This window comes from Leptinotarsa decemlineata, unplaced genomic scaffold (assembly GCF_025532065.1).
Source record: "Leptinotarsa decemlineata unplaced genomic scaffold, Ldec_3_MD MMD2_tig00026299_RagTag_RagTag, whole genome shotgun sequence".
Taxonomy (NCBI): Eukaryota; Metazoa; Arthropoda; class Insecta; order Coleoptera; family Chrysomelidae; genus Leptinotarsa; species Leptinotarsa decemlineata.
Window position 1 is genome coordinate 2522078 of NW_027412676.1, and position 26121 is coordinate 2548198.

Genomic DNA, 26121 nt, shown 5'->3' on the forward strand with positions numbered 1-26121 from the left:
CCACGATGGCATATCAAAGAGGTTCCCGTTGTCAATATTGAAGTTGTCAGATGTTCAAGGTGCAAGATTTTCACCTTAATGACTGCAGTAACATTTCCATATGAGGGAAAAGAATTAAATAAGCTTTTTCGCTTCTGGTTCGGGCGAGTCACCGTTTAAGCATTTGCTGACCTGTTAAGAAGGAATGTGTTGCCTCTCCTGATGTAAATTCGACTTCTACTACTCAAAAATTTGGTGCAAGGCAGATTCACACGATATTCTATTCTTGAAGGGGCGATGAGTCGCCTCCTGGCTGCAGCTACTAGCCTAGTTTGTTGATACGCTCAAAAATTAATTGCACGTCAAAAGGTAGGATCTGGTTAATCCTTACCTCGCAAAAGTTTTGACTTCCGATGGTTACCAGTTAGGTTCGTTTGGTCGATGTCCATCCCCTCTGTAGTAGACAGGATCGGATTCTTTGATTTCTCCATTGTTCATAACTGATGACACGAGTAACTAGGAAAAGGATGTTCATAACGGCAAAACCCCAAATTACCGTGACAAGTTCCGTTAGTAACACTGAGTCGCCACAGAATCGTACATCTGCAACCTCAATATCGACCAATTAACTTCAATTCCTCAAGTATGCTATTATGGCTGCCGAAGAAGATATTCCAGAAGGTTTTCCACATTCCAGAGCTGGGTGGCTACAAGTTACCTGATAAGATCAGAAGAGGTACATTTAGTATCCTGCGTCCTCACTAGATAGAGGAAAATGTATCATGGTATATCAACCTTGGACTGGATTATTCTTCACAAGGAAATTTCAGACGCTGGTAGCAGAGTATATACAGAGTGACCCATTTGAAAGCGGGCCACCTCTCTAAAACTGTTATTTATTATCCGATTCAGAAGTTTTTTTTTTCAATAGATAGAGCGTCAATAGTTCTATTAGAGTGCTGTGAAGTCGAAATATAAATAAAATTTTCAAGGCCTACTTCGAATTTTTTTCAAGGTCAAAAATCCAAAAAACATACTAGCGATTTTTTTATATGAAATTTGACGACGCCACTGGATTTGTGATGCTTTCAAATGGTTGTGACTGAAATTTCAAGATGAAATATGTTTTTTTAACAGAAATATAGCATAAGTAAAATTTTTATCACTTTATCTAAATATTTCGAATTGTCGTCATATTAAATCACAATATTATTAATAATATCGTTTAAAATGCTCTTTCACGTCGTTAGCAGTCGAGCTTGTAAACAGCAGTTATTCAAAATGGTGTCAAATTATGTTTCTTTCAAACAGAACTCCATAAAGTATAGAAGATAGTTATGTCCATCAAAACACTGCAGTTTTTTTGTCATCAGAGAAATGAAATATACATCTTTACATCAAATAGTAATCAATATTCAATAATCAATAATAACCAATACTGATGAAATAAATGAACTACAACAAAAAAATGGATTGAGATGAGAGTGCCCAGACATTAATTTCCGTACTTTGTAACTAATTTCCGATTTAATTCGATACGTTTATTCTACCATTTTCTAATGCTAACTAATCATAAGATTCGATCAAAATTCGATCATTGGTTTGGGGTAACATTTATGCAAGCCTGGTCTTATTCTTTCACGCAGTTCCTCTTTGGTGGTTGTCAGTTATTCCGAATATCTACATATCTTGGTTTCATTCAAACATGTTTGGGATGCCACATTTCGAAAATATTATTTTTATTAGAAGGCTTTGAAAGTTAAGTTGCCGTGGAGATGACAAGTCATTAAAATAAAAGACGAAAAGACACAAATTTGTCAGTATTAATAGTGAAGTTTATAACTCTTCAAGTACCTACACTAATAAAGAAGTATGGCAGATAATTTGACTTTGCAGGAGAAAATTGAAATAGTAAAACTTCGTGGTAACAACGACAGATCCGAAAGGGAAGTATGTAGAATTTTCAATAACATGCATCCGGAGCGTCGAAATATTAGCAGAGCTACAGTTGGAAGAGTAAACAAAATTTTCAATCAGTATGGAGCTGTTAGTAAACATATCCTGAAGAATATTAATACTGTACAAAGGCAGAGACGAAATAATTCTGAACGAATTCGAAATTATTTTAATAGTAATCCGAAAACAAGTGTGAGAATTGCAAGTTTGGACATCAACTTACCGCGTGAAACAATAAGGAGAAATCTTAGGAAATATAATAATATGAAGCCCTTCAAACCAAAATTTCTTCACACCTTAGAAGAAGGCGATAATGAAAAGAGGATGGAGTATAGTTTATGGGCTCAAGGAGAATATCTAAATAACAGGAATTTTCTGAAAAAAATTTTGTTCAGTGACGAGGCAACATTCACAACCAATGGAACAGTTAATTCTCAAAATTCAAGGTACTGGACGGAAGAAAATCCACATTGGATAATAAATTGCAGAAGACAGTACTCCCAAAAAATAAATGTTTGGTGCGGAATATTACATACCAGAATAATTGGCCCCTTTTTTTTTGAAAACAATTTGAATGGTCAAATTTTTTTGAATTTTTTGAAAAACGAGTTTTCCAACGCTATGGATGAACTTCCACTAGCAGAAGAGGCCCATATTCTATTTCAATTAGATGGCTGTTCCATCCACAATAGCAGGATTGTTAGAGATTGGCTGGAAGAAAATTTTCCTAATCGGTGGATAGGGCGAAATAGTTCACTGATTGAGTTTCCCCCCAGATCCCCGGACTTGACTCCACTTGATTTTTTTTTATGGGGCACCGTTAAGGAAAAAGTATACAAAACTCGCCCAACGAGCAAAGAGGAACTGCGTGAAAGAATAAGACAGGCTTGCAGAGATATCACCCCAAATCAATTATTGAATGTTTTGGTTAACATTAGAAAACGATATGATAAATGTATCGAATTGAATGGAGATTTGGTGGAACAGTCCAAAATTTAATGTGTGGGCATTGTCATGTTAATACATTCTTTTGTAGTGGTTCATTTATGGTTTTAATATTGATAATTATATTATGATATAAAGATGTGTATTTCTATTCTTTGACAACAAACTGCAGTGTGCTAATAAAGATAACTATATCGCACATGAAGTTGTTATGTTCTGAAGAAGTATTTCAAACCATATTATTTACAAAATTGTTATTTAATATACAACTATTTGAATTATTTTGACAGTGATTGGTATATTTTACTTATGCCATATTTCTGTTAAAAAACATTATTTTATCTTGAAATTTCAGTCACAACCATTTGAAAGCATCACAAATCCAGTGGCGTCGTCAAATTTCATATAAAAAAATCGCTAGTATGTTTTTTGGATTTTTGACCTTGAAAAAAATTCGAAGTAGGCCTTGAAAATTTTATTTATATTTCGACTTCACAGCACTCTAATAGAACTATTGACGCTCTATCTATTGAAAAAAAAAACTTCTGAATCGGATAATAAATAACAGTTTTAGAGAGGTGGCCCGCTTTCAAATGGGTCACTCTGTATATATATATATATATATATATATATATATATATATATATATATATATATATATATATATATATATATATATATATATATATATATCCGCGGAAAGGATCGAGTTTTCAGCCATTGGCAGAATGTCACTTTTGCCATCTGACCTGAAGATCACTCAACAAATAAGCTCTTTCAATAAGCTGGAATAATTAGTTCACTTTGAATGTGGGTTAGCCAAAATAAGCCCTGACGGGTTGCAGTGGATCTATCCTATCTACCCCCAACTTTACAATTCCCTCTAGCTCCTTTACAGCACCAAAAATCATTTTTGTATCATTTATTGGTAATACCATCAATTTTTCATATGAATTTTAATATTTTATTATGTCATATAGAAGTTAAGATTGAAACATTTTCAGGGTCACCCTGTATAATGAGAAAAAACATTTGTATAGGAAAACATTTTCCCCACATTGAAACTCGTGAAGCTTCGTTGAAAAACCAGATGTTATTTGCGATGAAGATCTGAACGGGTAAGCTGAATAAAAAACAAAAGAGTGAAACAAGATCCATTATTTACCTGGCTTACCCCGACTCAACTGGGGGAGCGAATACTTCGAAAGCTCGGCGAATGCTTTCATGGCGATCTCTGATATCTCTATGTGTATAAAACTTTCATAAAACAAATTAAAAAGATGAAAGGCAATACGGGCTGCACTGATGGAAATTAAAAGTGGTTCGTTCTATGAAAGTACGCAACTGCAAAGCACAGTGGCCGCGAGAGGGTTGGATCGAAATAGATGATGAAATTTCTATATTTCGAGCACTTTTGTAAAAAAAAGGCAGATTCAAGCTTATCTGCCGACGTAAATGCATCCACCGTACATCGAGGCAATTATCGAAAAATCGACGAACTGTCGAACGAAAAATCGTCACTAATCGGATTTATGATGCTTAATGGAGAACGTCAAAATGGAAACAAATGACTGTGTATCTGAGCAACGGTCACAAAGTAATAATAATAATTTTATTGCAATACGATCTACAAGTGGACACAGCAAAAGTCAAGCTTTCGAGAAGTTAATTCTCATTTACCCTGTTAAAATTAACAGATATTAATGTATCATCATCGACAAATTACAGTTGAAAATTATATAAATTGAAGAGTTTTTCAAAAATATTTATGATAAACAATATTTACATAGCTATTTTTATTAATGATTTTCGTAACAAATTTCAAATTAGCCAGCAGTTAAACGAATAGTAGCAATTATGTCTCAAGTAAGAAATGACTGAACTTCTAAACTTCTTGAAGACTTGATATTTTTAAGTTCCTTCGGTAGAGAACTATATGCTTTTATTGCCTGATAGTAAGCTCCTCTTTCATAATATGTTGACTTATGATTGTCTGGTGTTAATATGCATATTATTCGAATATTGACAACTATTTCTGGGGAACAGGTATAGATTTTTTTTTACGAAACAGACAAGACCCAAAAAGTACAACGAGGGCACTGTCAAAATATCAAGTTAACAGAAGAACTCTTTACAAGAGCTTCTTTGATCTAGATTTAGGATACATCTCAGGATTCTTTTTTGAGTAACAAATATTTTTGTGAGTATACTGAAGAACCCCAAAATATAATACCATATGAAATCAATGACTGCACATGTGCATAGTAATATGTTCTCAGGCTACAGAGACTTGATCCCTTAAGTATCGTATCACACCACAAATAGAGCTTAATCTGTTATTCAATAAATTTATATGGGTTTGCCAACTGAGGGTTGCATCCATCGTGACACCTAAGAATTTTGTGTGATCCGATATTGGAATAGACCTATTTTGGAGTTTTACATATAGAGATTCCTCGCAGTTTAATGATTTGTTAAAAATTACTAGTCCTGTTTTGGTAACATTTAATTTAAGCATATTTGCATCTGACCATTTGACTATACTATTTGACATGGCTGAAGCTTTGGTTGAGAGTTCTAATGCATTTGTTCCAGTGATAATGACTGATGTGTCATCTGCGAACTGGTATACACTACCAAGATTCAAGGCTTTGGGTAAGTCGTTCACATATAGAAGGAAGAGTATTGGTACAAGGATAGAGCCCTGAGGTACACCCTGCCTAATTATAATTCTACTAGATATATAATGGTTCTCTGCGTTCATTATGGTAACAACTTGGGATTTATTTGATAGGTATGATCTAATGAGTTCATAACCCACACCCCTTATACCATACTTTTCCAGATTATTTAGGAGTTTTTCGTGGTTTACCATATCAAAGGCCTTTGAGAGGTCATAGTACAAGCCGACCGAGGTTTTTTTGCTATCACCATTCTCTGTTATTTGTTTCACCGCATTAAATATCGCCAGTTCGGTGGACATTCCTTGTCTGAAACCAAATTGGTGGAAGTTCAGAATATTATTCGAGTTTATAAATGAGATGATGAAGTAATGATATTGGTCGGTAGTTATTAATGTTGTTCTTGCAACCTTTCTTGTAGACTGGAACTACTTTAGCTATTTCAAGATCATCTGAATAAGTACCAGTTGATAGGCTTTCATTGATTATGTTCGCCAAGGGTTCACATATGTACTCTGAAATTTTTTTCAATATTGCTGGTGGTATACTATCCACACCGCATGAGTATTTCGGTTGCATATCATTTAATATATTGACTATTTCTGGACAATCCACCGGTCTGAGAAATATTGTAGTTTTGTTGTGTGCTATGTTATCATTTCCTACCTTATATTCATTGCTGAACTGGGTGAAAAATATATTGAAACGATCTGCTATTTCCCTAGGATTTGTAATGTACTGATCATTTTCATCTTTCAAGACTACAGTTGTATGTCTGTTTTTGTTATTGGTTTGATTGAAAATACTCCATAGTGTTTTAGATTTGTTTTTCGAGGCAGAAATTTTACTATCATTTACCGCTTTTTTGTGATTTGATAAATATTTTCTGTATGCCTTCCTTTCCTGTTTATATCTGATAAGTAATGCTTGACATTTTGTTTCTTTATATAAGCTATGCAGATCACCAATATATTTGGAGTATATTTTTATTTCAGACGTAGCCCAGTTAGTAACATTTATTTTGACTTTAATTTGTTTTTCAGGAAAAGCCAGGTCAAATTTGTAGTAGAGAATATCATAAAAGTTTTTATATTTACAATTCACCTCTAATGAGCCATACACCATTTCCCAGGTTTGTGAGTTTAATGAATTTACAAACTGTACAATATTACTTTCACTATAGAACCGTTTCTTCGCAATGTGATTTTGAGGCTCAACGTCATATTCTATATCTAATATTTGACTGTAGTGATCAGAGACAGTTGATTGATTTACAAAACAATCTAAACAAAAATCAGGTAAGTTACTGAAAATATTGTCAATTTGCGTACCCTCTGATGAACTATTTGGTCTTGTTGTATCATATACATGAGGGTTCAGACAATAGGTAGAAAATACCTGCAAGAGTGTTAATGTGTCCCCAGTTGGTTTTCCAAAATTCATATTGAAATCTCCACATAATATCATATATTTCCCTCGGCTTCTATAAAAGTCCAAAAGTTCAGTCAGTTTCTCTATAAAAACATCAATACTACCAGTTGGTGACCTGTAAATACAGAGTGGAAAATATTGAATTTAGAAGTTGTACATTCAAAATGTTTCTCAACTTGCTTTTGCAGGCATAAAGCCTCATTTAGTTGATATCCCTGACTAGCATATATAGCTGTTCCACCACCTCGATTATCCTTTCGACAGTAGCTGCTCACATGTATATAGTTGCCCACATTGATTTGTTCTATTTCACTCTCCCTGCACCAGTGCTCTGATACACAAAAAATATCTGGACATTGTTCCATTAGTAGAAGTTCAATTTCAGGTACCTTGCACTTGAGGCTCCTTACATTCAGATGCATCATCCTGGTTTTACCCCTACCCTTACATTCTTTATTCAGGTCAGTGGTACATTTTTGTTGTAAGTTTACTGAAAATTCCCTCCATCGTCCAGGACTTCTGGGTGTTTCATAAAGTCAAATCTTTTGATACCTACTTGACTGGGGCAAAAACTGGGTTCATACATGATATTTTTGTATTCCAATGGTGCAATGACTACAAATCGTTTCAGCCTGCCAACTTCTGATGGAATTTCTTTCACTGTGATAGGTTCATTTTGGAGTGGTTCTTTCAGTTTTAGGTAGCTATTTATCATGTCAGTGGTGACATGTCTATTTACCCTGTAAATATAGAGCCATACTTTCCGGTCACCTCCTGAAAACTCAATTTCTCTTTCTCCTCTTGTGCTGTTTGCGGTACCTAACCTTTTCTTTATATTTCTCCTCTACAATCCGCATCATTCTCACCTTGAGAATTGTTTACAATATTACTAACTTGGTTCTCATTTTGGAAGTTGGCACTATTGGTTTTAGTCGTGTTGTTTGGCAACGCTGTTTTAATTTTGCCATTGGTATTACTGGTAGACGCACCTGTTCCAAGGATATTCGAATAAGTATTTGTTTTTATTTTTTTTTCTTGGGCAGTTGGTTTTTTCTACAGGTTTGGTTCTGCGATGTATTTTTGTACCACAGTTTTAATTTTTTGCAGCAAGAGATTATTATTTTCCTTTAGAATGTTATTTTTATCTTCTAATTCATATAACAATCTTTTCAGCAGATTATTTTCTAATTGTAATATTTCTTCACGATTTTTTATATTGTCACTTTTGGTTTCAGTATTACAGCAGATCACTTTATTGCTATCGAAAATTTCTATTGTTTTCATTCTCTCACAGCAACTTGGGTGTAGCACAGAAAAGCATTTTATGCATACAGACACCTGACATTTCTTGGCACAGCACTTATATAACACTTTATTACTGATTTCATTGGAATTTTCGCACATTTTATCTTGTTTCTCTTGATTTTTATCGGGAGCTTCGACGGGCGCCATTTTTTTTACATAACAGACCAGGAACATACAAACATAAATAAAACATTTTTATTAGGAACAAAACTCGAAAACAAAGATTTGGAGATCTTAACTCGAAAGCATATATTGAAAACAGATTACAATTATCGGTTGGAATAATTTCGAATGTTTTTTTCTCAGGAGGATATTTTAATAACAATGTATTCAATTTTGCAAATCCTAGATCTGTTTTACCGACAATTTAGTCTATCCCTGCTAAACGATGTCAGCATGGTATGATCCACGTCTGGGACCAAAAAAATAATTTTGAGGACAGTTAACAAGCATATCTGTTCTGGAGCGTGGACTGAGATGTGTGCGACAGATTGAAAGTTGCTGACCCGCATTGAAAACTTGTAGAATTACATCAATTACATTGACTGATTCATGATTTTCAGAATATTTGACGATGTGAGTGGGATGGTACATTTTATTATATTTATTCATAATATTCTGAAAATAAAATTGCCATTTGTGAGAAATATTTAAATGAGATGGGTTTTTTGTCATATATATCGCATTGTTGGCCCCGGTAATATTTAGTCCTAGTAATTCTTATTAACGAATTTATTTTATTTCTTTATCTTTTACGGGATCTTTGATAATATCTCTGAAGTTAATTTAATTATTTCATAATTGTTTTTTTATTATTTAGACAATCCCGCATTCTTATAGATGTTATGAATCCGTATTTGTCATCTAAAGTTTCAATTTTTTAGTTTCACTATGTTTGTATGTGTTGACTTGATTAGACAAGTATTTAATTATTTCAATGAACGCAAATATGCCCCGTATTCTGAGTAGGCTACGATAATGACTTCTCGAACGACCAAAGGAGCATCATGGCTATCTCCAATCCTGCAAGCCAGCATGAATCGTACGGGAAAACGGAATCCTTCAGAAATAGGCGTTACAGCGAGTGTCCAAATATAGTGCTAGGGCGAATACTTAATAGGATTCCTTATAGAAACTGTGCGAGTTGGTCGTACCAACTCTGCCACACTAGTTTAATAGAGTTAGAGCGGAGAAGTGGAAACTTAGTGCAAGTAATGCCTCTTTTGCACTTCAAAGAAAGGACCTCAAAAGAGAGACCGGAAAACAAGGAGAAAGTAAATGTGTTCTCGAGAACACGCAGTGACTGGAAAAAAAAGAGACTGGACTAGAAAACGAATAGTACAAATTTCCAATGAAGATACTGTGAGATTATGTTAACCACAAAGTAACAACTAAAATTATCCCAAGTTACAGAGGAAAAGCCCGTACTTAATGGCCAATGAGAGGAAATATTTGGTCTATCGCAAAACAGTGATCGTCGACGTCTAAAAACCATAAACTGTCCCCATGAAATGGTAATGAACCTCTCCGATGATTACATCAGAATCAAGCAGACTAGTTAAGTCAGGACAAGTCCGACAAAGTGGCATGCGTGACGTCATCCGGCACATTGAGCGTTAAACAGTGATGTTCCTGGGTACTGGGTTGAACTTTATTGTACCAGAAATGAACTCTTTTTTGTACCACAGCAGATACTAAACCAGATTACTAAATTGTGTAGGTTGTACCCTTTTCGACATCAGTAAGCTAATAACGTCATATAAAAATTGACCTTAAGAATGAATGAATGAAAAACTCAATCTGTCAAAATTAAATTTTATTGGTGGAATATCATATTTCGATACTTCCTATTCCCGATGAAGATAAATCCAAAAACACAAACATCATAAAAATTGGTCCAGCCGTTCTTGAGTTCTCTGGTCTGGATTCCTGAAAACACTGGCCTAGAAGGCAATGAGGTTGATGACTCCCTTGCAAAGGAGAGTGCCGCAACAAACCCTGAACACCTGGGTGGCAAAAAGATGTAAGGACTTCTGGCAAAATCTTCCAGGATTGGTTCACTCCAAAGCGTTCAGTCACTTTTCAAAGCTTGAAACCAAACAGTTGTTGGATTACAGTAGGGATGAACTACGATGTCTAACAGGCCTTCTCACAGGTCACTGTCGTCTGAATCATCATATGCAGAGACTCGGACTGTCGCAAGACAGTGTGTATCGCCTTTGTTTGGAAAATTATGAAACTGCAGAGCATATATTTTGTGCCTGCCACACTGCGGATCGAATCAGGTTTTCAGAGTTTGGCAGAACTATACCCTTACCATCTGACCTGAAAGATCACTCACCATATGAACTAATCGGCTTCGTTGAGAAGCTGAGTTTATTTGGTCGAGTTTGAATAGGTGTGAGTGGGTTGCGGTGGAGGGTCGAATAGACCCACTCACTTTTGACCTAACCTAAACTAACCTAGTTCTGGTCTAGCGTCAAAATCAATTATTCTTCTTATAATCTATTCATTTACCGTTTTCAGTGTGTAAGGTACGTGTAAGGACCAATTTGGTGATTCAAGCGCGAAAATACACGAAAGAAAATGAACGTTTTATAAAATCCGTCGAAATGTTAATACAAGGGCATCCGAAAGTGGTAATCACACGAGACCATCGACTGGAGCGAGAAAGGCGACAGTGAAATAAGTGCGATAATAACAAAGTATGAATGAATTATAGTTTTTGTTAAATAATGTTGACCGTTTATGTATCATTAATGCTAAATTCGTAGACCATGTTTTAAATTTCACTATTTTTCAGAAATTTATTCGACATGTTTCGCTACATAAAATTTACAAATTAATGTAGGTTCATTAGGTTAGTCAGGTAGTTGGTTTTTATTCAAGTTCACACCAATACATAAGAATTCATGTCTGGATGATAAGGAGGCAGTAGTATTAGGTCTTGACTTTTCGCATTGAAAAGTTCGCCCATTTCATATTACTTGTGCCTTGCTGTAACAATGTATTTTTATTGGGTTGTACAAATATTGTTTCAACATTTCAATATTGAAGGGTATACCTTTGATAATGAAAACAATCCTGTATTTTCGCTTTCTTTGACAATTATGTTGGATTTTTGTTTTCAGTTGTTATAACATGGATTGTTGCACGGTATTTTCTACCACCACATTTTTTGTCGAATTGGGAGTGAGTTTTGCTGAAACCAACTTTTTCTAGATTCCATAATTCATATCAGGATGGCAATCGCCAGCTATTCCAGTTCTTTGCTTGACGCTTATCAAATCGAACGAAATTATGAAAGAAATAACTTGGTTTTTTCAGTGTACTCTAAACATGGTAATTACACCTGTGAAATAATTAGCAGACATTGCAGACATCTAATTGCAGAATCAATCGATCAAACGGTCGATGAAGCTAATACAGACAAGGTAGTTTTATCATTTGAATATTTTCACATTTCCGAGAAACTACCCCATTCACAACATCGTTATTAACCCTTTGGATCAGAATGTTACTTCCCTGCGCGTAAACATTAATCCCCAAAGCTAATGAATAGAATACCTACATTACGAAGGGAACCTTTGTAGTTTAACGGACCCTTTGAACAGCAGCACATGTGCTAAGTCTTCATCACGTGTTGGGACACGAGAATCTCAAAACCCCAGACTAGGGAAACGGCGACCGGCTGTGTATATCACAGAAATCCGTTTCCATATTCCACAGCGATACGGATAATGCACATGACCAAACTTACTTATAACGGAATCGCGGGCTGGTGGACTATTATAAAAACATATTAATGAGAAGTTTTACGAAACAATGGAAAATTAAGAAATTATTACAGATGAATCGAAGGTTTACTTAAATTTTATTTGAAGCAATAGTTTAGAAAATGATCAATTTCTATTCAATATGTAGGTACGCAAAACATTTTCCTTCTAGGCAAGTTTTCTCAACGAGAAAATTCTTGCAGATACTTCGTCCAGCGCTGGAACTTCTTTAAAATATTTCGATTATATCACTACAGACCGGTTTCGGAATATTACCTCTTGTCAATACAGGAAAGATTCAACAGAAATAGCAGTGTGTCTGGGACTTGAATAATTGGTCAACATATACCACTAGCTGGATAGATAGATATTCAGTTCATTCATAAAAAGTGTCATACAGTGTCACACATAAAGTCCGCGACATATGGAAGTTTTTTATTAATAGATATAATGAAAATTTGACTTCGTATTTAGTTTGTGCTTGAAAAATGAGTGAAAAACAGCCTCTTTCCCTTTGTCATGTGCTACTCTGAACCTGTCAAATTTGATTTTTTTTTCGAAAATACTCAAAACATCTTTTTTTTTATTTTTTCCAATTTTTAGAATTTTTTGCTCTATCGATTCGAACAAAACATGATTCAAATTTCAAAATTTTGTCATATCTTGCCAGAAAATATCCGCATTGATCAGAAAAAGGAATGAATACACCTCCAGAAATACGTCTTGTTGCAAAGTTCAACTAGTTTTTTCATTTGATTGTTAAACTGATCAGATTTTCAATGTATGGACGTCAATACTACTACTGACTAAGCGTCTTCAGTTCAGTCAGGTTAGGGCCTAGCTCCCTTACCCTTGTAGCTGATTTTTGTCAAAAGAACAAATGGATTCATGATTAAGAGTTGATGACGGTATGAAAGTCGTCAGACATCAGTACCGCCCTTCACGTTGTACCCCTACCTGGCTGGGGTGGAATGGATGAGGAAATTGTTCATCCGTTAACGGGGGACATGAGGGCCTCATTCGAAAAAGTATCGGGGTTTTCTATATCGGGAGGGGTCGTCTACAGCATAACCTATAGCTTACCTAACTAACGGTTTTTCGTGAGTTTCCGCACTATCCAAAACTCGCCGATTCCTCGACTGAATGGACTGCTGAATGGAAGGCAGCTGCAAATCTCTGCGGATGGCTTCATTCCGCACCAACCACGGAGCATTCACAATCATCCGTATTAACTTATTTTGTAATCTCTCCAGAATGGAGATGTTAGACGGAGTCGCTTGTCCCCAGACGCCTGAAGCATACATGATGACAGGCTTGAACATCATTTTGTAAATCGTTAGTTTGTTCTTTAGGCTCTGTTTAGATCTTCTATTGATCAGAGGGTACAGAATTCTGATCCGACCCTCGACCTTTGCCTTCACGGTTGTGATGTGCGGGTACCAGCTGAGCCTACTGTCTATAAGAAGACCGAGGTACTTTACCCGCGCTTGCCAGTCGATCTCCCTTCCAGAGATCCTCACTTTTCTAGCCTGAGAAGATAACATTTTTCCCATGGTTATCGCCTAAGTTTTGTCCGGGTTCACTCGGATCGTCCATTCGAGGTACCAGCGCTCGAGGTCGTTCAATGCACGTTGCATGTAGACGATCCCGAGCTTCCGACCCTTGGAAGATGAGAGAAGAGCCGTGTCGTCGGCGTATAAGGGATATCTTCACACGCTCAGACCTCCGAAGGTCACTGGTGAAAAGAGAGTACAACGTGGCAGAGAGCACGGCCCCTGTCGTACTCCAGCGAGGATCTCTCTGTTTTCAGACAGAGAGCCCTCTACTCTAACCTGAAATGTTCTGTCTTGGACGTTAATATGTCAGTAATCGAATAAACGTATTTCTTTTCATTCATATTACACTCGTATTCCTCTTTTAGCAGATTTTTATTCCATTAGCTGCATATGAGTTCGAAATATTTTGATACACTTTACACACAACAGTGTGACTATTGGATGTAAACTGTTAGATGTAGTTATCGAGCAAATAATAACGCTTCTTAAGTTGATTTCATAAATCTTATATTCTTTATTTTTACCATTAGATGTGTGAATAACATTGAACCAAAATAACTATAACCAAGTCCACAACAAATCATCATGTGGCATTATTAATCTATAGGGGATTTAGGTTAGCACAACACTCTCGAATGGTATTCTCTAAATGTTCTTTGCTTGCTTTGGTCTGTGCTTATACACTTTTTGTTTCAGATAACCCTATAGAAAAAGTACATCGGAGATAAGTCTGGTGATCTTGGTGGCCAATAATCTTCCCAGACTCGTCATACTACTTTGCCTCTAAGCATCTGACTGAGACACTATTTCACTTCTATCGCTTGGTGGATCGGTATCTCGTCAAGCTGATATCACAAATTTCGTCTAACACTTAGAGGCAGATTATCCAAAACTTCAGACAACTGATTCATAATGAAATTTCTGTACATATCTGAATGAATTTTGGTCACGGCATTCTATTAAAAAATTTGGATTAATCATTTTCTCTTCCACCTTGAACCAAAATGAAAATCCTACTCGAATATTGAAGTTTCTCTCTTTAAGAGTGTATATGAACTTTGGCATAAAGGGATTGAATTGATTCAACAACGCTCGAACAAACATTGAGTTGTTCTTCTTCGTTATATTTTATTGGATTATGTAGTTTTTTGAAACGATTGTCCACAGAGCCAGTGAATATTTCTTCCTGGATATGCCGGCGATTGAAAATACAAGCAGCATCTCGATAAGGCACATTCTCACCACATAAACGAACGATTTCCTCTGTGTCTATTACATTGTACGAAAATATGTACACAAAAAAATTCGACTCATTAAACACAATAATTTGAAATTAACCAAAACTAAAAATTTGTTCCAAAAACCTACTAAGGGAAAATTTTATTTCGATTCGATCGGTACCTACTATTTTCTACCCGACATGTTGCATTAGTCTTGTAATGTTTAAAATCATGAAATGTTACATCATGTTTAGTACAAATCGCTAGAACGAAAGTCTTTTGAATAGTTATGGAACTATAGACCAATGTTCAGTTTACAGAAAAGTATGATATTTCGGGTTTGTTTGTAACTGGATTATTGCTCAGAAATGTATTGAGAAAGGAATATGAGTGTAATAAGAATGAAGAGAAATACGTTTATTCGATTACTGACATAACGACCATACATTGAAAATTGGAATCAGTTTAACAATGAAATGAAAAAACTAAATGAACTTTGCAACAATAAAGACGAATTTCTGGAGGTGTATTTATTTTTTTTTCTGGTAACATCAGGCCAATGCGAGTATTTTCTGGGCAAGATATGACATTGAAGTTTCGTATTCATCAAAATTATGAAATTTGAATCATGTTTCGTTCGAATCGATAGAGTGAATGATTCGAAAAATTTTAAAAATTGAAAAAAGTCGAAGTGACAGTAGAGGGTCCAAATGTCCAGCAAGAGTATAAAATTGGCAACTGAACAACTTTTCTGTCTATGTCTAATATGACATAGTAGCACATGACAAAAAAAGAGGCTATTTTTTACTCACTTTTTAAACATAAACTAACTGCGAAGTCAAATTTTCATTAGGTATATCTATTATTAAAAAAAACCTCCATATGTCGCTAACTTGAAACTATATAATGCTTTAGACAAGTCACAAAAAATTACAATTTGATGCATGAACAAAAGTTGTTTATCAGGATCTCGATCAGAATAAAATATTGCAATCAATGTGAAAGCAGCCACGAGATCCAGTAATGAATTTTTCTAAGCACTGCGCGACTAAAATAATTCAATACCTAAAACTCTACCTGAAATTTACTCCATTGAAAATAACTATTTTAATAGCTCCGTCGTCTTGAATATCATCGCGAATATCTCAAAGGGACAACTTGTTCTTTGAAGCTAATGCTATGAAAAATTTGTATCACAGTTCACTAAAATTTTTGGCAGTGTACATTGCATTGTAGGAATACAATCAATACTTTCATTGTAAAGTACCTCTCACGAGGTTCTTCAACCATGAAAGTTTCAGCTGCCGGACATATTTTGAAGATATGAGGATTTTACTGAAATAATGTTTTTATAAACATTACAGTTTTTGGGTTGCTAATAAAAACACTTTTGTCTAAATACCACTGGTAAATTTTATTTATTTTATTCAGACAAAAGTGTTTTTATTCATTTCATTTCAGAAATAGGTACAACTTTTTCTTCTATAGTTTTCCAGAACTTTGTAACTATTCATCAAATAATGAAAGGTAAAACAGAAACCTCCGGCACCTCTAGAAGTGAACACAAGTAAATTTACTCCCGTCGGCCTCTTTGATATTTCGGGTCGAGATTTTATTTTTTTGCTAGCATGTGACGGGGCAGGAGGGTGTAGGCTGAGAGCTATCGTGCACCTCTGCACAAGGTTCGATCAAAAAATATGTGACCATGATCTGACTTCATCATTGCTACGAGGAGCTCACAATAAATGTATCATATGATTGTGAACTGTTTAGGAATTGATGAAAAATAAGACAAGGTGGTGAAATAAACGTATATTTTTTAAAGTAAGAATATACAATTCAGGTCAATGCTAATCTATTCTAAAGGTTTTTCAGAATATTGAGTTTTTGATTTTTTTAACATTTGTTTTCAAATTTCTATTGTCAAATTTCAAAGTATAATAAATTCTTACCCTTGCGGAAAGAGAAAATGAATAATCCAAAGGAAAATTTATTGAATAGAACTGGCCGATACTTGCTGAAAATCCATATTTGGACTAATAAAAACAGATTATTGTATGATTTTCACTATAGAGGGTTTTATAAAAACCGCGACACGTGTTTCGCTATACAATAGTTTTCTCAAGCATAAACTAAAAGTTACTTCCAAATTACAACCATTTTATACTCTAAACGATCAGGTATGAATTCATCAACAATATGTAAATTTTTCGAAAGTACCGTAAATTTGTTTATAAACAAAGTGAGATTATACAATTTAGGTCAAAAACTTATGCTAATCTATTCTAAAGGTTTTCCAGAATGATGAGTTTTTGATTTTTTTCAACATTTGTTTTCAATTTTCTATTGGCAAATTTCAAAGTATAATAAATTCTTACATTTGTGAAAAGGGAAAATGAATAATCCTAAGGAAAATTATCACAAGGATGAGAAATGTTTATTTTTGAAAACATTGTTTTGAGCTGGTTGCCTATACAATCATACGACACATAAATTATAGAAATGATAAGGAAATTCTATCTCTAGATGAATGATACTTTGTAAAAATGAATTTGGATGCATATATAAATTTCCGAACTGTTTGGCTTCTGTATCACTGTATCACTCAAACGTTTATAGGGATTTTTTGGAACTTCCACAAGAATCTTCACTCTATTTATGCCAGCACTAGTATCTTCCAGACAGTTAGTTCCTTCTGCCTGTGTGAAATACTGAAGAGTAAATGTGTTTTTGAAATCTCTGATAATTTGAATAGGAGTTGGGTTTCTGGCATTTCCACAAATATTTCTCTGTTGACCAAAATATTTTCCGCACAGTCCTAATTTATATTCCGCCTCAATATGTAGGAGTGTCCTTCACTACGTAAGTTTTCTCAAAGTTGCAGAAATGCCAAAATTGTTATCTGCCACCTCTTAATGATTCTCATTTATCCAGTTGTGTTTTTTCCTTTTATTGATATTACAGTTAATTTGCTGAAAAATATTTACATTTCTTTCAGAAAATCAATTTGTTTTGATGTTCTGAAAAAAAAATTAATGAAATGTTTGACATCGTCAAATCGATTTGAATTCAAAATATCAAACACTTCATCCATTTTTTCAATGAATGTAGCCGTCCCTATTGCTGCTGATGGTATCTGATTGAAACTATCATAAGTATTCATCGCTGTAGCTACCGAATGACTGAATACTTGACTGGCTAATTCAACCTTCATTCTTCAAAAGTTGAAAGTGAATGAGAATCAGTAAGTTTGGGTGTTAGTCTATATTGTTTTTCCTTATCCAATTTGTAAAGTTGTCCAAAATGACTTTTGTTCGTTGTAAATTCATCAAATTTCAAAAAGTCATCGAAAAATTTGTTTCTGCTACATTTCCGCAGATGAGAAGTATCAAAAAAGTAAAATATTTTTTTCTCATCAACAAAGAAATATGGCTGCTCTACAGTCACTTTGACATCTCATCTGGCAAGTGTATAAAAATTAAAACCTAAATCTGACATACCCCTAACTCTTAATCCAATTTTCGATAATTGCCCAACAGCTTCAATCAGAATACTTTTTATATCCAGTATTGATGTGGATGAATTGGTAAAAAAGTATGCAACAGTAGGCTCCAAAAAAGGTTATTTGAATATACATTTGATACTTTGGTTTTGCAGAGATTTCAGTGGAAGTAATATTTTTTCTACAGATACTTACTAACCAAATAAAAAAATGCGGTTTAACAATTATTTTCCTTTGTGGATTTCCAGTGGAACTCCGATTGTTTTCTCATTTTATAGCATTACTTTTGAGGCAGAAAAACATACATTTTTTCGTCAATTAGAAATCGAAAAAAATTATGCCAACATCACCCTGCAAATTACAGCAACCCACCGCTTGACACTTGTTCATTTTGAAATTAGACACGAATTTTTCACAAATACAAAACCACCACTTACAACGACTCACTCTGTAATAATATTCTATGCCTCAACTTGGCTCGCTTGGTAAACCCATCAGATTCAGTCGGTTGCGCAGTAGGTTCGCTGAGCATAAAATTCGAGGTGGGGAATCTTGACCCAAATATGGCGGAGAGTGAACTTACTTGTGTTTACTTATGAACGGTGCCTCCGGCTTAGAATAAATCCAAAACCAGAAGTGAAATATAACTATTCTTGACGTGACGCGAAAACAGTTTTCCTCATCTCCTGAAGACACCAACTTGGTTGGTGAAACGCGCGTTGAGAATAGTGAATTGCAGTTCTGGCGTTTGGAAATGTGCTTGTTTTATATTCGCTAATTAGTTACGTGGTGGTGTCTCTCAATTGACGTCTGGTTTTCTTTTATTTTCTTTTGGCATAAAAAACATAGTGTGTGGCCAGCTTGACGTGAAGTTAGCGATCAACTTTTTATTATTGAGTTTTCCAGAACTTTGATAGCACTACATATTAGTTTGGTATAATTATTTGCTAATTAGTTGAAGGGAAAATATTCTAAAATATTTTATCTCCTTTTCGACACTTTCATTTCTGACCTTTCGACAATTCATCAATGCATTTTTTATTTGTTCACAACTTTTCGAAAAAAAAATATATGAACGGATAAAATACTTATCCAGATCGCAGCGTTGCTACCTAGAGCATAATAGAAGACGAACAATAATACGAAAAATGTTGTTGTTTCCAGAAAATACTTTTTTCCTAGATTTTTTGATACCAAGTAATACTGATGTCAATAAATAATAGTTTCAAAAACTATAAAAACACGCTCCAATAGCAACACAAATTGAAAAAAAAATTAAGATTGTCTTCAACATCAATAATAAGCCCTATGGCTTGATTTAACTAATTACTTTTAATAAGTCTAAAATCAGAATAAATCTATTTACAAAAAAAATATTTTGTTGTAAAAAAGCGTGGGTTGTTTCAAATCATATTTTTATTATGGCTCCTCTCTGGCAAGCAGCTCCTTACCAAGTATTCTTAACAATGGATATTCAGCACCCCTCGCTTTTTTACAAACAAAATTATTTTTTTTTGTAAATAGACTTATTCTGATTTCAGACTTATTAGAAGTCAATAGTTACATCAAGCCATAGGACTTATTATCGATGTTCAACACAATCTTGAATTAGTTTCGAATAATTTTTCATTTTTCTGTTTCTGTTCCTATTAAAGCGTGTTTTTTCAGTTTCTCAAACTATTATTTATTTTCCACTTTTCAGTTTGGCTGCCCGTTGAAAGTTAGCCAAAATCGAGTCCAAAGAAGTCGGTTACAAACAAACATACGAGTAAAACTAATAAAAGCGTGGTAATAAAAATACTGCTAACAAAAGTTTCCACAATTGAGTTTTATTCAGACTTTTACAGGGATGGTTGATTCAACTTTATATTAAGGCATACGTCGTTTAATCAATCCGCTACTTAGCGCAAAAGAATAATTTATAAAAATAAAGACTACATCCCTAACTGCAAAGAAATGCATGCATAATTATTTTCTGAACATGATTTTTTTCAACGAAGATACACTACAAATCAATTCTAGATTTTCTCGTTCAAGTTAAAAAAAAATTAATGAAGAAATTAAATATTCGTATTGAGGTGTAGCCACATGAGGCGAAATATTTTCACAACACAATGTATGACACAAAAATGCAATTATTTCTGATATCTAATGAGTTACAACAATTATTTTACAAATATTGTTGACAAACGTTTAAACTTTAGAGTTTTATATTTAGAATTTTACCAGGGTGGCCATGATAACATTCAAACATTTGAAAAGAAAACCGTGGCATTGAATTTCAGTATCTTGCAACTTTGAAGAACTTTCTCTAAATAACATTCTGTTATATTTTACATCAGTACACCAAAAATATTGTATTGTGACGGATTTATTTTTGAATAAATTCAATATTTTTTGACATGCCGTCCATGTTGCTTGACTTCGAAGCGGATCTAAAATGGTTATCGAACTTGCATTAATTTTTGGTGGTATTCCAATTTCGATTGGGCAATTAATAAAAAAATTCGCATTTGTCTTAAAATGTTTATTCATATGAATCCTACAAATTTCTTCTGAGCTGTAAGTAATTTCTGATTAATTCATACCTACTTATTATGAAAATTATCAAGTAATACACACTTTGAATCGGGGTAAATTTAACGATCGGGATTCTGGAAATCGGTATACTATTTCAAATAGGTTTTCTTTCTCTCTCTCTCTCTGTCATACGGAAACGAAAAAACTATTTAGTCGGCATTTAGAAAACATTTGTGAGGTTATAATTCGTTGTTTTCCAAATTTCTTTCTGGTACAAGGTATAGGCTGGGATAACAGTGGTGACATGATAATGCTCAAAATGTATATGTGAAATGAAATATTATTTTGAAGTTTCAATCTAGATAAAAAATTATACACCTTATTGCCATTGACATTTGCAAGTTGAATCTAATGGAACAAAGTAAAAGTGGGCTTCACAAACTTATGAAAATTCTAATAATTATTTTAAAAACAGATGATAGGAATTGAAAAAACTACCTAAAAGAGTGGTTTTTCAATACTTCTTGTTTTTTATTGGGTCAGTGCTTTCCAACAAAATCATTGCCTGGATCACTGATGATGCTGGTGTCAAATAAATATTATTATGACACTTATTTTTTTCTCGAATTTTGCAAGTATAATTCTATCAAAAAGAACATATCGGCATAGTTTGACAGAGAAATAATATGTATCGAAATATGCATTGGGATTTTGAAGTTAAAAAAAAATATGAATTAGCAGTATGACCTGTCCACGTGCTAGTAGATTCCTAAGAATATAATTTCAAAAACTAATAAATGCACTTACCAATGACACCAAACTGCATATAATCCTTTAAGAAATTGTCTTGTAATTAAATGGAACAGAAGTAAACAAACCCGTTTTCACAAATAAATTCACTTTACCTTTTCATATATGATATAAAAAAAGGTCCTTATACACTTGAAGAGACGCTAATAAAACTAGAACGATTTTGTTTTATAACCAAAAAGCACACTTGAATTCAATGGTAAATAATAAACATTGACATATCGACAACACCAAACGCGCTTGCTCGAGTCACACAGCTGCCTTGGTTGGATGGGTCGAAACTACAATTTGAGAATGCGAATGGGCTTTGCGGACATATTTACAGCGGTTCCACCATCTAGTAGTGGAAAGCTGTACTTGAGGGATATCCTACAAATACCAAATCAAAGAATAGAAATCTAGCAGAACATTAGGATCCTTTTTGAGCTGCTAATATTAACAAATCTTGACTTTTAATTCTTTATTACTTTTGTGTATAGACTCGTTAAGTTATTACTGTTTAGTCTATATAATAATAATTATAATAGCCTTTATTACCCAACAGTTAAAAACCATTTACATGGTTAACTGAGTATGTTGAAAAAGTAATACACTTCATTAGTTCGGACTTCCATTGTCTAATATGATATAAATTGATTTGAAATCCCTGGAAGATTCTATAAAAATTAAAAAGATTAGCTGAAAATAATAATTATATCAAGCAAAAATACAGAAATTACAATGAAATAAAATACAAGCAACAATTAAAAATTGAACTAATAACAAGAAATGAAAATTAAAAATGATTATAAAATTAAAAGATTCCAAGCCAACTTACTCCACGACGTTTCGATTGTTAGTTTCCACAATCGAAACGTCGTGAAGTAACTTGGCTTGGAATCTTTTAATTCCATATGATTGGCTTGAAATGTTAATTACGGATGAGTTTTTGGAAGATATAATTTCACAATCCAATTTGTATTCTATTGATGTTCTGGCAACGGGTAGTGGAAAGAAACGTGCAAGAATCACATAGTGGAAGGATTTAACATTTTCTGGATTTCATGTAGGTATTTTTGGGGTTAACTTTGCATATGGGTACGACACACATGAGTAGAATAAATGACTATTGGAAACGACTCAGACTTTTCTCTAACTGTTTTTCAAATTACATTAGTCGTGACCGCTACTTACTCAATCTGCGTTGTTTACATCTTTGACAAAACCAGAGGCTGATGATCCACCAACGGAAGATCGACTTTATGAGGTCAGACCCATATTGTATTATTTCAGGAACAGGATGAACCAGATATTTTATCCAGGCAAACACCTGTCATTAGATGAATCGATGGTCCTATGGAAAGGTCGCCTAATTTTTAGACGGTTAAATATAAACGACATTAATACGGTCAGAAACTATACGTAAAGAACCGAATGGAATCGTATTGAAGTTTGCTGTATACCTATGTTGGCCAACTTGATGTTGCCTTACTAAACAAACGGATATTTTGACAGGTACTTTTTATGCTGATGGAGCAGACTCACCTAAAGAAGTTGTGGGGCCAAATTGAAAACAGGTCAACACAATGCCCAATTTTTGAATGGTGTGGTGATTGCAAATGGCGAGATAAACGAGACGTTATATATATTTAGAGTGAATATAGATGTAAAATGGTTGATGTTGAAAATAGAAGAAAACAGTTAAAATAGAAACTTTTGCCGATAGTAAAATATAATAAATTTATGATGGGGGTGGATCGTCAAGATCAATTTATACAATACTATACAGTGTTGCAAAAAAACTGGGTCCTCACGTCATCCACCTCTTACTGGTAAATCTGTTTTAAAATCTGTTTTTCCGTTAGCCAACTGTCGCAACCCTACGAACGACAACCCTCAGAAGTCAAAACATGTGCGAGCTAAAGATTAACGAGGTCTTACCGTTTAACGTGTGATTCCTGACACGGGTTGGACGATAGCAAGTGAAAATCGATCGTTCAGACTAGGGCTTGAACCACCGACCCACCCACGTCGAACCGCCTGCCTTGCGACCGCCTGGCTTTTTATGAAATATGGTACTTAATATACCAAATTTATCATTTTATGATTTTTGACTAGCAGTAATTGAAAAATTATCGCCTGAAAAATGAGTTAAACCTACCCCAGAAGTTTCACAATATTCACCATCCAAAATAGACATAAAGAATGAAAAAGGAAAAAAGTGTCGTATATGTCGTCAAAAAAACATTCGGAAAGACACAATTCATCATTGTTTGATATGTCCACAAAAACCAGGGTTATGTCTGGAGCCATGTTCTCAAGAATATCCTAGTTGAGCGTACCGTGAATTGTTTTTGTGTGTTTTTTTCCTGTGCTTTGTTTTATTAGATATCTCATTTTTCCGTTTTTCGTCCAAAAATATAACTTAATTTTTGATTACGATCAAGACATCATTATGTCACATATAAGGAATATTTTTTGAGAAGATTGGGATCAAATATCAATTTTGCACTGTACCATATTTATTATTGTCGCAGTGAAAGTGTTAAAATATAGTTTGTCACACCAAGTCAGTATATTTTCTAACTGTCGTTGCAATGTATTAGTTTCGACAGGTATATATTAATTTTTAAATCATCCGCAAAACATAAATTATTACAATCAACATAATTACTGAAGTCATTAATAAATAATAAGAAAAGAAGTGGTCCGAGATTTGACCCCTGAACAACTTCAGAATACCTATGGAGAGATAGAGGTAAGGGGAATCATCTCTGTATATCAGAAAAAGTGTTTTCTGTCGTTTAATCGTATTCGAGAGTGTATTCAAAAATGATTCGTAGTGACGTTATTAATAAAAAGATTCGTCAGAATGGAATGACTGAATTTGTATCATGTCATGTCAAATTCAATAATATAAACAAACTTTTAAATTTTCTCAAACCTCAATCAGAATCGAATTTGTACGTACAATAATTTCCCAGCTTCATTTTGTACATCCTTACAAGGTTTTTTTTAAGTTTTCAGCATTTTAAAAACTATAACGATTAAAATAAAGCAGAAACTGAGAATTGACGTAACGTAACATCAAATATCAAATTCCGTTTCAAAACCAACCTCACGGTGGTTTTGAATCATCATGAATGCGTTTCAAGTCATAGTTGATGTGACGTCATCTTTGCAACGCCAGAATGAACGTATTTGAATCACAGACGAATACGTTTTGAATACATGAGCGTCAGAAAACGCCTAAATTTTCCGTCCAAAACCATTAAATTAAGGAGGCGCCACTGTAGCAAGTGTGTAAATTTTAAATGAAGGGCTAAAAGTTAAATAATAAGAAGAGCTAGATGAAATGGAAGTTGAAACCCCCGCTTGCAAAAGCGTTTTGAATTTTACAATAATTCATTGACTTTTAACGTTATCATACACTAACAGTAAATTTACCAAATAATATTAGACTAAGTGAATAGTTGCATTTCTATAAGCTCTATACCTATCAGAAACAACTCTAAACATTGAAAATATCAAATATTCAAATTCAACAAACTTCACGTTTTCTATTCATATCATACCACTCGCGTCTGGTGAACGTCTACTGCGTCTATTGCGCATCCATAATTATCCGCCATGAGTGGATTTGTCAGCGTTTGACATTTTATACACTGCTCAACAAGTGAATAATAAATATAAACTGCTCGACAGTAAAACAAATTTTATGGAAAATGAAATGGGTGTAATGAAAATTTCTATGTTTTTTACCACTTTTATTTGTAACTAACGTTACTGCAGTTTCTTCCTTTATGGACATTTTCAAACTTAAACAATAAACTAAGTATACTGTATAAATAATATAAAACGTTTAAAATCGAACAAAGTTCGGAAAGCATGCCGGAGAGTTTCAAACGAATGAAAAGAATTGGTTTGCTTGTCCAACCCAGCCGGACCTCTTGAGATGCAACAACATTGAAACATACATGTACGCAGGTTGTAATTCTCAACTGAATGAAAAATAATACGTGTTGCTTTTTTTACAAGTACCACTGCAAAAGCGTTCTCCATGAAGAACATTGCACAAATAGATGCCAGATTTGTCTGCAGGTGATCACCCTGCCGGTATCAAAACAAAATTCTGCTAGTTGGTTTTAGCTAGAATGCCCTTGTAACTTGATTCCTGTTCTCTGGGGAACATTACACAAGGACAACTATCGTTTATTAACGATTGCCCTAAAGATATCTGAACTGGGTGCAAGTGAATAATAATAATGATAATCAAAATTTTGATAAAAACAATATACCATAACATTAATCAATAACATACTTCTTAGAAAATTGGGATGAGTGTAAAAGAGTACCCCTCTCCCTTAAAAAATATAGATAGATAGAAACGACTCAGCCGAAAATAAATTATAAAAGAGAAACAACTCAAGCAGAAAAAGAAGAAGGAAAGGGCACGATCCA

At 34.1% G+C, this 26121-nt stretch overlaps 1 protein-coding gene across 2 annotated transcripts in view; it reads right to left on the reverse strand.

The window, feature by feature from the left end:
• The window catches only part of Sema1a (Semaphorin 1a), a 1123890-nt gene extending 1101915 nt beyond the window's left edge, over positions 1–21975 (reverse strand). For both annotated transcript variants that reach the window (XM_074180678.1, XM_074180676.1), the window contains exon 1: positions 21679–21975. The gene's annotated coding sequence lies outside the window, so the exon portion shown is untranslated. The remainder of the gene's footprint in view (positions 1–21678) is intronic.
• Positions 21976–26121: the final 4146 nt, after the last annotated feature.